This window comes from Elephantulus edwardii, unplaced genomic scaffold (assembly GCF_000299155.1).
Source record: "Elephantulus edwardii isolate Elephantulus edwardi_28Jun2011 unplaced genomic scaffold, EleEdw1.0 scaffold00353, whole genome shotgun sequence".
NCBI lineage: Eukaryota > Metazoa > Chordata > Mammalia > Macroscelidea > Macroscelididae > Elephantulus > Elephantulus edwardii.
The window spans coordinates 2,046,103-2,059,221 of record NW_006400103.1 but is presented as its reverse complement, the minus strand read 5'-3'; the positions used below and the strand labels follow the sequence as shown (position 1 = coordinate 2,059,221).

At 39.5% G+C, this 13,119-nt stretch overlaps 1 pseudogene; it reads left to right on the top strand.

Moving 5' to 3' along the window:
• Positions 1-13,119, top strand: part of LOC102861320 — a 57,960-nt pseudogene that overhangs the window by 36,198 nt on the left and 8,643 nt on the right.

Sequence of the window (13,119 nt, the reverse complement as noted above, 5' to 3'; positions counted from 1 at the left end):
TTGACATACTTTGGACATGTTGCAAGGAGAGACAGGTCTTTAGAGAGGGACATCATGCTGGGTAGAGTAGAGGGACAGCGCAGGAGGGGAAGACTATCAGGTGGATTGATTCGGTGACTGGGGTAATCGGGATGGGTGTGTCAGAGGCAATGCGATTGGCACAGGATAGAGCAGGCTTTAGGGCTGTTGTACATAGGGTCGCTAGGAGTTGCAAACGACTCGACGGCACATAACAACAACACCAACCACCCTTCAAATCCTTTGAGAATTCACATTTGAAACTTTTCCTGGGAACAAGATGTCTGGCAAGTAGAATAAGGAACAGACCCTTGACATCCCTCCTGAGCAGGCTGAGGAAGTCAAGTGTAAAAGTGAGAGAGAAAGATGGGCAAGTTTTTATCTTTTTTGTTGTTTAGGGTTGAAGTTTATCCAACTTTTAAAAAATCTCTGTTATTTGTGTCATTGTATAAAAAGTTTCCTATTCTTTATATATGTTTTTTGTTCTTTTGAAGATGTCTTTTTAACTTCTATCATGGTTTATAGTCAAACTTTTATGTATGTTTGTTTTGTAATATGAGCCACAATTGTTTAGTGACAGTTATTACAGCATCTCACCAGATCCTCAGTGTAGGTTTCTTTTCCCTTCACCCTACTCATTCATCTACTAATCTCTCTCTTCTTACTCACATCCCTTCTCTGTCCCACTCTCACTATTGTCACTATCTGTATGTAAACTTTTTTTAAATTTTCTATGAAGTATTTTGATTCTCACAGGATTTTCGCTTTTAGGAAATCCCAGACATATAATTTATATTCATTGGTTTGTGCATTTTTGTTATATACAGTATGCCTTAAGAAGGGTTCATCATTTTGCTCTTAGTTTCCCTATGATTATTATATTGCACAATCTACATTTAGACATAACATTTAACTTGAATTGATTTCGTGTGTGTGTGTGTGTGTGTGTGTGTGAGAGAGAGAGAGAGAGAGAGAGAGATGTGAGAGAGAGAGAGAGAGAGAGAGAGAGAGAGAGAGAGAGAGAGAGAGAGAGATGTGGGGTACAGATCTTGAGTACACAGAGAATTTAGATTAATCAGTCAGCTGGTAGTCTTTTACTCTTCTCCATTTGCCCTCTTTGTCTCCACAGAAATGCCACTACCGAAATCAGAGATGATCATGAATCCTGTTATTTCCTTGTTTCCTAAAACTGAACAGACATTTCACCCAGCTGCTCCAGGACCCTCACTCAATACAGCTTGGAAAATGCAGCCACTGTCCCTCATGACTACATCATGCCACACTGGCATTCTTCTGGGGCTCTCTGCTCAACCTCAGATCCCGCATGTGATAGGAGTTGGGTTTTCTGGCACCAGAGTGGCTAAAGCTGGAAAGGACATCAATCTATTGAGGTCAGAAGTGAAGGCGGGAGAGATCCCTGCACCTCTGATTATAACCATGATGCAGACCCCTCCCAACTGGAGTGCTTCAAGGCCTCCCAGTGGAGTTGTTGAGGGTGTTCCACAACAACTTAGGGTGGGCTCTGCTGTGGAGCAAGTGATTTATGATCCTTCTTTTATGGGTACTCATGATTGGAGGGAATCTTGGTCCCCAGATAATTTTAACGCTCCATCTACATCTGTCCAGTTGGCCTGCATTTTCCCCCAAGAGAGGGGTCAGTCTGGACCATATGATTCTATTCAGGAGGCAAACATGGTCAGCACTGAATCCAGGCCCTTGTGGAATGAGTCCTCTTGCAATCCCATGAGCGTTTATGAGAACTACCGACGCTGGCAGAGCTTCAAGTCCTTGGCCAGAAGACACTATCCTCAAAGTCCTGATACAGAAGCTTTTTCCTGCTTTCTCAATGTAAGTGGTCTAGTCAGTGGAGAAACATGATATTATCTGAAACCTTCAAATGATCTTGGGGCATACCTTATAGGTTAGGCTCAGAAGGAGCCTAACACTTGAGGGAAATTCCCAAGGGCAGTAGATGAAGGCTGGGGAAAATCTAATCTAAACTATATGAACTATAACCTCTGTATAAAGCACACTTTCCTGTACAATTTTCAATTGACTCTCATCACATTGTATATGCTAGTCTTTCATTTGGGTATTACTTTAATGATTAGTTACAGTAACATATACACCAGAAAAGATATGTGTTGTGAAGTGAGGGATTAAAGATATAGACTTATTCTATATAATACAATGTATAGGAATGAGGATATGAAACAATAAAAAGGAAAGATTGTATCAGACACATTATACATGAATGAAACACCATGTATATTAATTATTATATGTAAAGCAAAAAACAAAGAAAAAATTTATAAAGGATGTCTATAATAGGCATATATCAATGGTAATTAATGATATGAAACACAGAATATATGAATGACTGTATGAGACAATATAAAGGAGTGACAGTGTATGGAACACAAGTTATGAATGAAAAACAAAGCAAGTGAATTATTGTATGTAAACCAATAACTACTAAAAATGAAAAATGAGGTTAAAAAAGATGTAGAGGCATTAGATTACTGACATTGTTGTTCTTTATTTTTCAACATATCATGTGAGCATAGCGTGGCTGCTGCCACATCAACATCAGAGGGAGGAGGACGCAGGCAAGGTCTAGGGAACTGTCATAACTATAATTTCACACTCGTTCCTCTGGGGAATTACGTTAGAACAGGGATGTGTAGGAATGCCTAGTGCTGAACAATTTGGACTCTCTAGATTTGGGATCCTGATCAGGAGATGGCATATCTTCATCGTCAGGTGTATCTTCAAATAAGGGGATAATCTTCATTCATTCAGACACTTGCTAAGAAGATGACATGTGATAAAAAATTCTTTTGACATATGAGGTATGTCATACCTTGATGTCCAACGGAATCATTGTTGTAAAGGGAAAACAATGTAGTGTAGAAAATGATGTAAAAACCAATGTGTCTCAGCTACTGTGCATGTGGGAGAACAACTGGCTACCAAGTCTAGCCTCATGGCTTTGATAAAGGAAAGGTTGAGAGAGTGGTAGAGTTTTGTAGTTGTTACCAGAAAAAAACCTAGATTTTTTTTTCTTTCACAAAGTAATTGTTGTCATTGTTATGTGACAAGAAGTTGACTATTCCTCATAGCCACCCTATGAATAAGAGTAATCTGAATTACTGGACGAAAGGGCCTCTTTCTCAATTTCAAATATCTTAGAGTTATGGGAAATACAGGCTGCCAAATTCCATTGTGGAGCAATCTTAGGGATCTTCTGAAATAGCCTGTGTCCCTTGTTTGGTGATTGTTTCTGCTCACTGTTCATTGTTCCCTGTAAATACATTAGTCTGAATAGTGTTAGAATCTGAGACAGTCAGATTCTCTTTGTTAGGAATAACTCCACATTTCATTGTGAGCACAATGTTCACTCTACATACTCTTTGGTTCCAGTACTCTGGGCACCAAAGTCCAATCCCTGTACACGACATCCACCTGTGAAGCTGGGTTAAAAGTTTATTCATGAGAACCATAGATTGAGTCCTGGCACGTGGACACTGCAGATCATTTAATCCACAATCATACAGAAGAATCAAGCTGTCCCTCCTAGAATCGTGCCTTCGTATAGTTCTGATGCTCTGTGAGTGGTATCCTGAAGGCAAAAACTCTTCAAATCTAAGTGTAAACACCAGAAGGGAGGGAATGATATGGACATGGAGCAAAAAAGAAGTGATGTAGGTCATGAGATGTGAGTAGGGGTGGGGTGAAAAAGGGGACAGAAGATGTATTTTCAGAATATTACTGACATTATTTGGTTTATAGCCCAGTCCTGCGATCATTGGCCAGACTGAAGCCCACCATGAGCCTGGAGGAGGGACTGTGCAGGTCTGTGCATGAATGGAAGGAACAAAGCAACTCTGACCGTCTCATCTACTATAAGGTGGCAGCTAAGTAAGTTCATGGGAATCTGGACCTGTGTCTGAGGAGAGGGGGCATGCTAGGGGTGGGCTGAGAGTGGCTTCTCTCTTACTTTGTAGATGTAATTGGGTGGAGCTATTGTTAAGATTAGGTGTATAGTAGCTCTGGCTCTCTGGCATCCTTATCTATTTAAAACAATTTTTATGAAAATAAAAAAACATCTGAACTTTTATACTTTGCGTAAGTCTAAAATTTACCTCTATCGGATATTTGCATTTGCAAGGACTATTTTGAGGATGTTAAAGTAGAGTTCCAAATAAATTCTACGCTTCACAATGCCAAAATGAGGACTCTAATATGAGGTGATATACTGTCATAGGTTGGTAGCAGTGAGTCTCAGTGTGGGGCCTATTGAGTGTCATGTATACCTGAATAGCCAGTGTCAGTGTTGTTGGGTGATGCTATCAGATGGTAAAGGTGTGGAAAACAATTAAAGACAAGGCTTTGAGGCAGGTTCCAAGAAGACATGACTCCTATCTTTTTTATTCCTTTCCTCACGAATTCTGATGAATTGTGTATTAGCTGGAAAATGAATGATTGCTTGTCCTTTAAGGGTATCTTTCCACCTCAAAAATGCCTGCAGAGGCACTCTCAACGAAGGAGTAATCTCACTTAGGACTTTGGCAGGTGACTGATTTCAAGTTTCCCTGCTTCCTTGCAATCACCTTTTGCCTGGCTTTGAGGCTCCAGTGGGTCCTGCCTTCTAAGAATCAGCTATACTTCTCTCAAACTTGAAAGGTTCATGGAGTTTGAATCAGAGGGGAAGATGCAGCCTGAGAAGATGCAGCAAAATCATGGTTTCATGCAATTGCCTCCTCCAGCTCCCATGAGAGTAAATCCTCGTGGACCTTCAGCTACTGATGTTCGCAAACAACCAGGTATGGCTGCCCACACTGCAACAGGAGAGAGAAGGCAGAAGTCCCAAGGTGTGTGTAAAGACTAGTCATGTTTGTATAAGGCCTTTCCCTTCACATCTGCTATTTTCAAGTAGGAGACAGTATCTCCTACATCCTACTCTTACAAGATGTAATTGAGTAGAACAACCTGAACTTTCCTACCATATTAACTTTGTTTCTAATCTGACTTCTCTAGTGTTCATTCCAAGGAAGAGTGCTACTCTGGCACAGCCCACTAAAACACAACAAAACAGGTCCCAGTATCTCCAGTTAGATGAGAAGCAGCAGCAGCAGCAACACCAGCAGCAGCAGCAGCAGCAGCAGCCAGGAAATCAAGAACAATGACTAGAAGCAGGAAATAGGATTGATTCTGACCTAGGACTCCTGAGCTACATTGACAAACTGTGTTCACTGGAAGATTTTGTTACCAAGGTGAACTGGGCCTTGGATCTGGTGCCAATAGGTTACATAAATATTGCAGGCAGCAACCAAAGATCTGGTGTTCACCCCATGACATTGTCATTTACTTGAGTAACATAGTTACCCCCTGACTAATGGTTGTGATATGAAATGAATGTATGTGTTTGCAGAATCCCACTTGAATGTGAATTTCCAGGTGTTGTTTAAAATGACTGATCCAAACAATTGCATTGTGATTGTGCATTTTTTAATGCATAGTGACTCTGTAGTATAGTGTAGAAAGGTGGGATTCCAAAGCTGCCAATTTTAAAGATGCTGAATATCCTATATTTGTAATATGGAATGACTGGTTGCTTCAAATCAAAGGCCATTTATTGATTTTTGAACAATTTCCTTGATTCCCTCTCCCTTTCATCTCCCCCAGTCCACCTAGCAATGCACCTCTTATGCCAGATTTATGTCATAAATATAATGCCTACTAATACATTTTAAAAGTTTTTTCTGTCGCATTTATTCTAATGCCATGTTCATTATCTATTCACATTTATCTGATTTTCCCCAAAATCCTACCCCGTGTCAGTCCTGCTGTAACACTGGTATTAAGCACTAGCACTACTTGCCCTTTTGTAACTGTGATATTTCACTTATCACACTGTCTTCCAGTGTCATACATACTGTGTACAGTTTACCAAGTCATCATGTTTCCATGCTGTTTTAATACTCTATTGCGTGAATGTCCTACTGTTTTTCTATCCATTCATTTGTTGATGGGCCTAGACTCCTTTCTTCACACAATACTGAATATAAACTCATGTGGGGCATTACTCATTGCCTTATAGACCCTCCAGATCACAGTTTTCTGTTGTCCAGGAAATCTACAGCCTACTTCCTTCTGTTATTAGGTGGAAGCAGTTATTCACCCTCAATTCATAAAAATGCAAATCCAAGAGATGATCCCTTTTCCTTGATTCCAGAGCTGGAAGAAGAGAAAAGACTCACTCTCACTCAGGTAAATGAGAGAGGGTTGGAGAATCAGAATATGAAGCCCTCATGACTGTATCTAAGCATGGAGAAGTATCACGAATCCAAGTGTAAGAGTACTCAGGCATCAAAGAATGGGAACATTGCACAAGAGAGTGGGCTGGAAGAGCAGCACTGTGGGGTTCTGGAACCATAGATACATGACTGACTTCCCTGAATCCTTCTCCAATACCATGATCTCCAACAAGTGTTCCACTACCTATTGTCACAGCCTGAACAGAGCCTCTAATTGCCTGTTTCCCTTCTTTGCAGCTAGTAAAGAAGCGACTCCTGGAGTTGAAAGGGAAGGAGGATTTCGAGATACTCCCAGGTTATTATGTGCCTTCAATGAAGAACATTTGTATGAAGTCTCAGGCCATTGAAGATGGAGGCAACAGCGATATGTTAGAAGACTTTAGAGCTGAACTATCAGCCTCTCCTCACCTTGGTCCCAATCATCCTTCTTCTAGATTGAGAACCACAGATGCCTTCATGTTCACAGAAACATCTCCATTTAGTGAACCAACTGTGAAAGGAAAAGGGCTCGGTGAACAAAAGGAGGGGGAAGAGGAACTCCCCAGCCTTGACTTTCTCTTAGCATCTCCACAAAGCCTGTTGCCTTGTGGTCTTCCCAAGAGTTCTCTACCTGCCTCTAGAAGTGTCTATCATGGAGCTCAGGACTCTTGCCAAAGTAGAGCCCAAGCACATCCTGTAAAGAGGTCCCACTCAGAGTCTGAGCCTAGATTCCATGTGAGACAACCTTTGGTTTTAAGTGAAGTGCAACTCTCACTGTCTCTTAAAAAAGGAAAGCAGGAACTTCTCAAGCAGAAGAAGAGAAAGAAGTCTCAAGTGAGGAAGTAGAGTGCTAGCCTCTGCCATGTGTCAGACCCTCATTCTAGAGCCTCAAAATACATTTGGATATGCAACACCACCTCTACCCCATACTCCCAATGTTAGTATATTTCCCGCTACCATTTCAGTAGTGTTTATTTATTACTCTACCAATAAAATGAAGGTAGAGTAAGGCAGTAAAACTGAATAAAGTTAAAACCTCCTTTTGTAGGTAATGAAAAATACTACAGTAAGAACTCTTTTGTGAAATAGGATTAAATATATAGCTTATTGCAATAAAATTCTCATTGCTTCTTTCCTTGGGTTGATTTTTATTGATAGATGGATTGTGGTGTCATAAAAAATAAAGAAAGGATGGTGTCAAATTCTATATATCCCTATGCAACTTTACTAGATTTCCCTCAACCAATTTTAGACTATTTGTCAAAAAGTTCTGGGGACAGTCTGTCTTTTTCCCATAATAAATCACCAATGAATCTCCAGTGATTACTTTCATACTATCCTTATCCAATGTCTGGCTTTCTTTGGGCCATACCCTATGGACATCCCATCATTATTTGTATCTAGTGACAATCTATTAAGAGAATATTTCTTTTCATCCTCAAAGAGTACTTTCCTTTCTTTGTTTGAGTTCCATGAAACAGCTCACACAGTGGGTCCTAAAGCTTCATGGAGGATGATTATGAGTCAGAGTCCAGTGAAAATAATGGGCTTGTGGGATTTTAAAGTTAATGTATTTGAAATAATTACAATTAAGCAAATAGATCCTTGGACATCAAAATCCACTGGAGCACTATTCAAGGACTACAGAGGTGAAAGCAATCCAAGTGTCCTTCAAAAGAAGAACAGAAACACCTAATACGGAGTACAAATATACTAAAAAATTATTCCTCTTTAAAAAGAAATTATATTGAGAAACATATACTTTTATGTATGTATGTATGTATGTATGTATGTATGTATGTATATGTATATTTATGTACATATACACTTTTAAACGTGACCATGGTTTAGTAAATAATATTCGTAAAATAAATGATCAAAACTTATTTTAAAATGTACAAAATACAAAGATATAGTAAGTATTAATAGTCATGAATGCAGGCAATTTGAGGTGTGTAGGAATGGAGAGGAGATTGGTGTTTTTAACAATTACAGTTTGTTCGGCTGCACAATCCATACTCTTGGCACCAGCAGTCAGGAAATCAAAACATGAATTGCACTGGGCAAATCTGTTGTTAAGGACCAATCCAGAGTACTGTGAACAACAATGCCAGTCTAGAGACTAAAGTGCACTTTATCCAGATCATGGACTTTAAATTACTTTCTATGCATCAAAGAGCTGGATAATGACTATAGATGGCAAAAGAAGAATTGATGTCTTTGAGTTGTAGTTCTGGAGAAGAGTCTTGAACACATCATGGTCCACCAAGAAAATAAATAAGTCTATCTTGGAGAAGATGAAGCCCTGTTTTTCCTAGGAGGTAAGGATTTTGAAGCTCTGGATCATATATTTTGAGCCCCTAGCCAGGAGGATCCAACGGGTCCTTGGAGAAGGACTTCATGCTCAGAAGGGTGGAAGGACAGAGCAGGAAAGGAATTTACCAGACCGGACAGATTGATACAGTAACTGGGCAGTAATGTTGGGGGAATTGGAGTCAGTGAGACTGGCTCAGGACAGGTCAGGCTTCAGAATTATTGTAGTTAGGGTTGCTATGATTCGCAGATGATTTGACACTACATAACAACAACAATAGAGAAAGAAACACTCAAACAAAATAATAAGAATATTCAAGCAAATATAAAGAAAATGTTTTAAATGTAACTATGCAGAACGTATTTCATTTACAATATATGGAATTTCTAAATACCAGTCCTGTATTTTTCTAACAAAATATGCAACAATACAAAATGTATTATCATGTTAGAAATTATATATGAAAAAGAAATCACTTATGAAACAGGCCACCCTGGTCAGAAGGAATAGTTTTCTACATAGAAGCTGTTATGGGAGTTTTTGAGAAAGTGATGGAAGTATACTGCATAGGAATATAATTCCTCATAAGGAAGACGAAGCATAAGGACACTCACTATTAGGCACAGAGTCCTCGGAGGTCTTCAAGTAGGCAGGAGGTATGTGTCAATCAACTGGAGGCTACTATGATAATTTGATCACTATGATCACTGAGTTTGCAGTCTTACATCAGAAACAAAAAGGGGTGGGGAAATGAGGTGTTCCTCTCAGAAAAAAAAAAAGGAGCTAAGATGAGTCTGCCAGTGTGAGGAGAATCAAAACTATTATATATTTTTTTAAAAAGGAGATTAAAAACCAGGATGCATTAATGTAAATCAGGTTTCTTCACATGTAGGCCTGCCCATGCTCTCCAGATATACACTTCCTGCTCTCTCTAAGAAAAAAGCTTCCCCAGGTATTCCTATGTTGTCTATGAGACCCCAGCCAGTGCTAGAATTCTCCCCCTTAAGATTTCTTGGCAAAACCTGTTAAGCACATTTTAGGACGTAGCATACGATGAAGAACCAATGATAATAAAAGAAGTTCAAGCTGCTCCCAAGGAATTGACTAAAAAGAAGATTGAGGAATTGATGAAATACCAATTGACATATTTAAAAAAACAGATGAAAATATCAATACATCGTTGTTATGTGCCACAGAGTTGCCTGTGACTCACAGGGACCCTATGTACAACAGACCTAAACACGCCTCTATCCTGTGCCAATCTTACTGTCTCTGACACATCTACCCCCATTACCCAACTCACTGAATCAATCCATCTCATGGAGGGCCTTTGTCTCTTGCACTGTCCCTCCACCCTCACAAGCATGATATTCCTCTCCAAGGACTTGGTCCCGCCTTGCAACATGTCCAAAGTACATCAGATGATGCTTCAGAACTTGTCTCCAAGGACCAGCCTGGTTTCACTATCTCTAGGATGAACCTGTTTGTTCTCTTCACAGTCCATGGTATATTCGATATTCTTCTTCAGCACCATAGCTCAAAGTCATCAATTCTCCTTGTATCATCCCTAGTCATTGTCCAGCTTTCTGATGCATAGCAAGTAATTGCAAAGACTACGGCCTGGATCAGGCATAATTTTGTCTCCAGACTGACACCACTGCTCTTCAGTACTTTTGGGAGGTCTCTGACAGTAGACTTTCTCAATGACATTCATCTTTTAATTTCCTGGTTGCTGATACCAAGACTGTTTATTGTGGAGCCAAGCAAACTAAAGCTGTCTACAATCTCAATCTCTTCACCATCTATCATGATGCTGCCAATAGATCCAGTGGTGAGCATCTCTGTTTTCTTGATGTTGACCTTCAATACATATTGAAGGCTGTAGTCCTTGACCTTCTGCAACAAGTATTTCAGGTCCTAGTAAGTTTCAGCAAGCAGGGTCGTGTCATCTGCATAACGCAGATTATTGATGAGTCTTCCTCCAATCCTGATGCCATATTTACCTTCACAGAGCCCAGCCTCCCAGATAATCTGTTATGCATACAGATTGAACAGGGATGGAGATAGGACATATTCCTGGTGAATACTCTTCATAATTTTGAACCATTCAGTGTTTCCTTGCTGTTTTCTGACAATTGCCTCCTGGTCCAAGTATAGGTTTTGCTTAAGAACGGTAAATTGTTCTGGGATTCCCATTCTTCTCAGAGTCAGCCACATTTTCTTGTGAGACATTTCTCTGGTACTCCCTGCTTTCAGACAAGATCCATCTAAAATTAGCTCTAATACCCCTAGTACCATGGCCTCTTCTAAACCTAGCCTGTACTTCAGTTCTCTGTTCCAGTCATTTTTGGGTAATCTTCAGCCAAATCTTGGTTGTGTGTGACATCAATGATATTGTTCTATCTTTTCCACACTCTGTCATGTCCCCTTTCTTTGGCGTGGAAAAAATACAAAATACAGATCTTTTCCAGTCAGTTTGCCAGACACATGTAAACTCTCTTACACCATGGAAATACTAAAATGCACATACAACAACACCAACAAATTAGCAAGAAATAGAAAGAATATTGTTTGCATATGGGGCAACCCTGATAGCTTTCTTACAGATACAGCCACCCATATATATGCCCATATTCTGAATAGAATTATACATTCTACACATTCAGAGATGCAACAGTATAATTAAACATTATATATTATCACTCATCTATACAATACAGCTTTACCTCCCTAAACCCTGAACGTGTCAATTCACATTAGAGGGATCCTAGCATCCTCTGTAGATATGCATATAAATACTTCTGGGAATGATCTTCTTGAATTTACCTTTCCACATATGAGCAGAAAAAAAAAATCTAGTATATACGCTCTGTCTACAACAAACTGTATAGAAGGATAATACTTTAGACCCAAGACAATATTTCCAAATGATACATCTTCAAATATTCACACATATCCAGGTTAAAATGTCCTTATAGTTGTTAACTTGAGCCATTCATAGTATTCTCATGCACAAAAGAGCAAAACTCTCATAATCAGTATCATTCTCATCATTTCTATTGTGTTAAGCTCATTGTTGCAGTCAGTGCATCAGTGCATCAGTCCATTGACTTGAAGGTCTTCCTCTCCTTCGATTACCTTCTATTGTTCTAAGCATGAAATATTATTGTAAGGACTGGTTTCCTTGGTAATTAGCCCAAAGTTTGTGTGATGAGGTAGTCTCAATTTTTAAAAAAATTTTTTATTTTATTTTATTTTTATTATTTGTGTGTGTGTTTGTACCGTCAAATCAGATTTGACTGGTACAGGAGGAGATTGTTTCTCCTTCTCCAGCAAAGCATCTGGTGGATTTGAACCACTGAGGTAGTCTCACTTTTAAGGCACACTCTTATTACACATATATTAAGACAGATTTGTTTTTTGTGATCTGATATTTTCAACATTTTTTGTCAACAGGAAATTATAAGCTGTGTTCTTAGGTCTTCCTTATTTACTGTTCTACATTCACATGTGTGTGCAGCAATTTTAAATACTATGAGTTGGATCAGGCACATCTTAGTTTTTAAAGGACATCGCTGATCACAAAGAAATTTTTGGCAAATTTGTTCATTGCGATTTATCATTTGTGCTATATTCATGACTGGTCTATAGGTCTTGATTGGCGTATAAAAAATTATTGACGACTACAATCTTTTCTTCATTTATCATGATGTGGATTTTCGTTCTGGTTCGAATGGGTTTTGTTTTCTGAGATTATAGTGCAACTCATTTTGCAGGCGATAGTCTATGATCTTCCTAAGTAAGTTGTTACAATCTTATGTATGATCAACAGATGAAACTGAATGTAGTTTGTATATAAATATTTGCCAATCCTGCTTGCCAATCAATGTTGAGTTGTGCAACATCACACTAATAACATGGGGTTTTTTTAGCCACTTTAATAAAGTCACTTTTTTCCTGCACAAATGAATGTCAGGTGAATATACTGATTGACTTTTATTTTTGTATGAAGAGGACATATGCAAGGAAATACATTGGAATAGTGTATTTGCATGGATATTTCCTCTTTTCCTGTCAGACTCAGACAATGGATTAGAAATCCTTAAGAACTAAGTGCTTCACAATTTAGAAATGTCATGCATTCAAATACACCACTGGAGAATCAAGTCTAACAGAAACATAAGGAAGGCACAGTTGAGCGTAACTCCACCATCTGTGTTTCCTCAAATTGACAGATATGAAGTTGGAAGCACACTGCACTGCTGGGTGCAGGATCACTGGCCTCACCCTTGCACAGCGCAGCCCAGTCAGGGTTCCAACCCTTAGGAACCTACCTTCTCTGCTGGTGCCCATCCATTTCCCTCAAGAGGCCTTCCTGCAACTGACACCTGCTGCCAGTAGAGGGCGGTAGGGCTCGAGCTGGTTCCGGAGCCCCGCCCCAGGAGGGCATGTAAGCATGTGCGAGCTCCTCAGGCAGAGCCAGAGTGG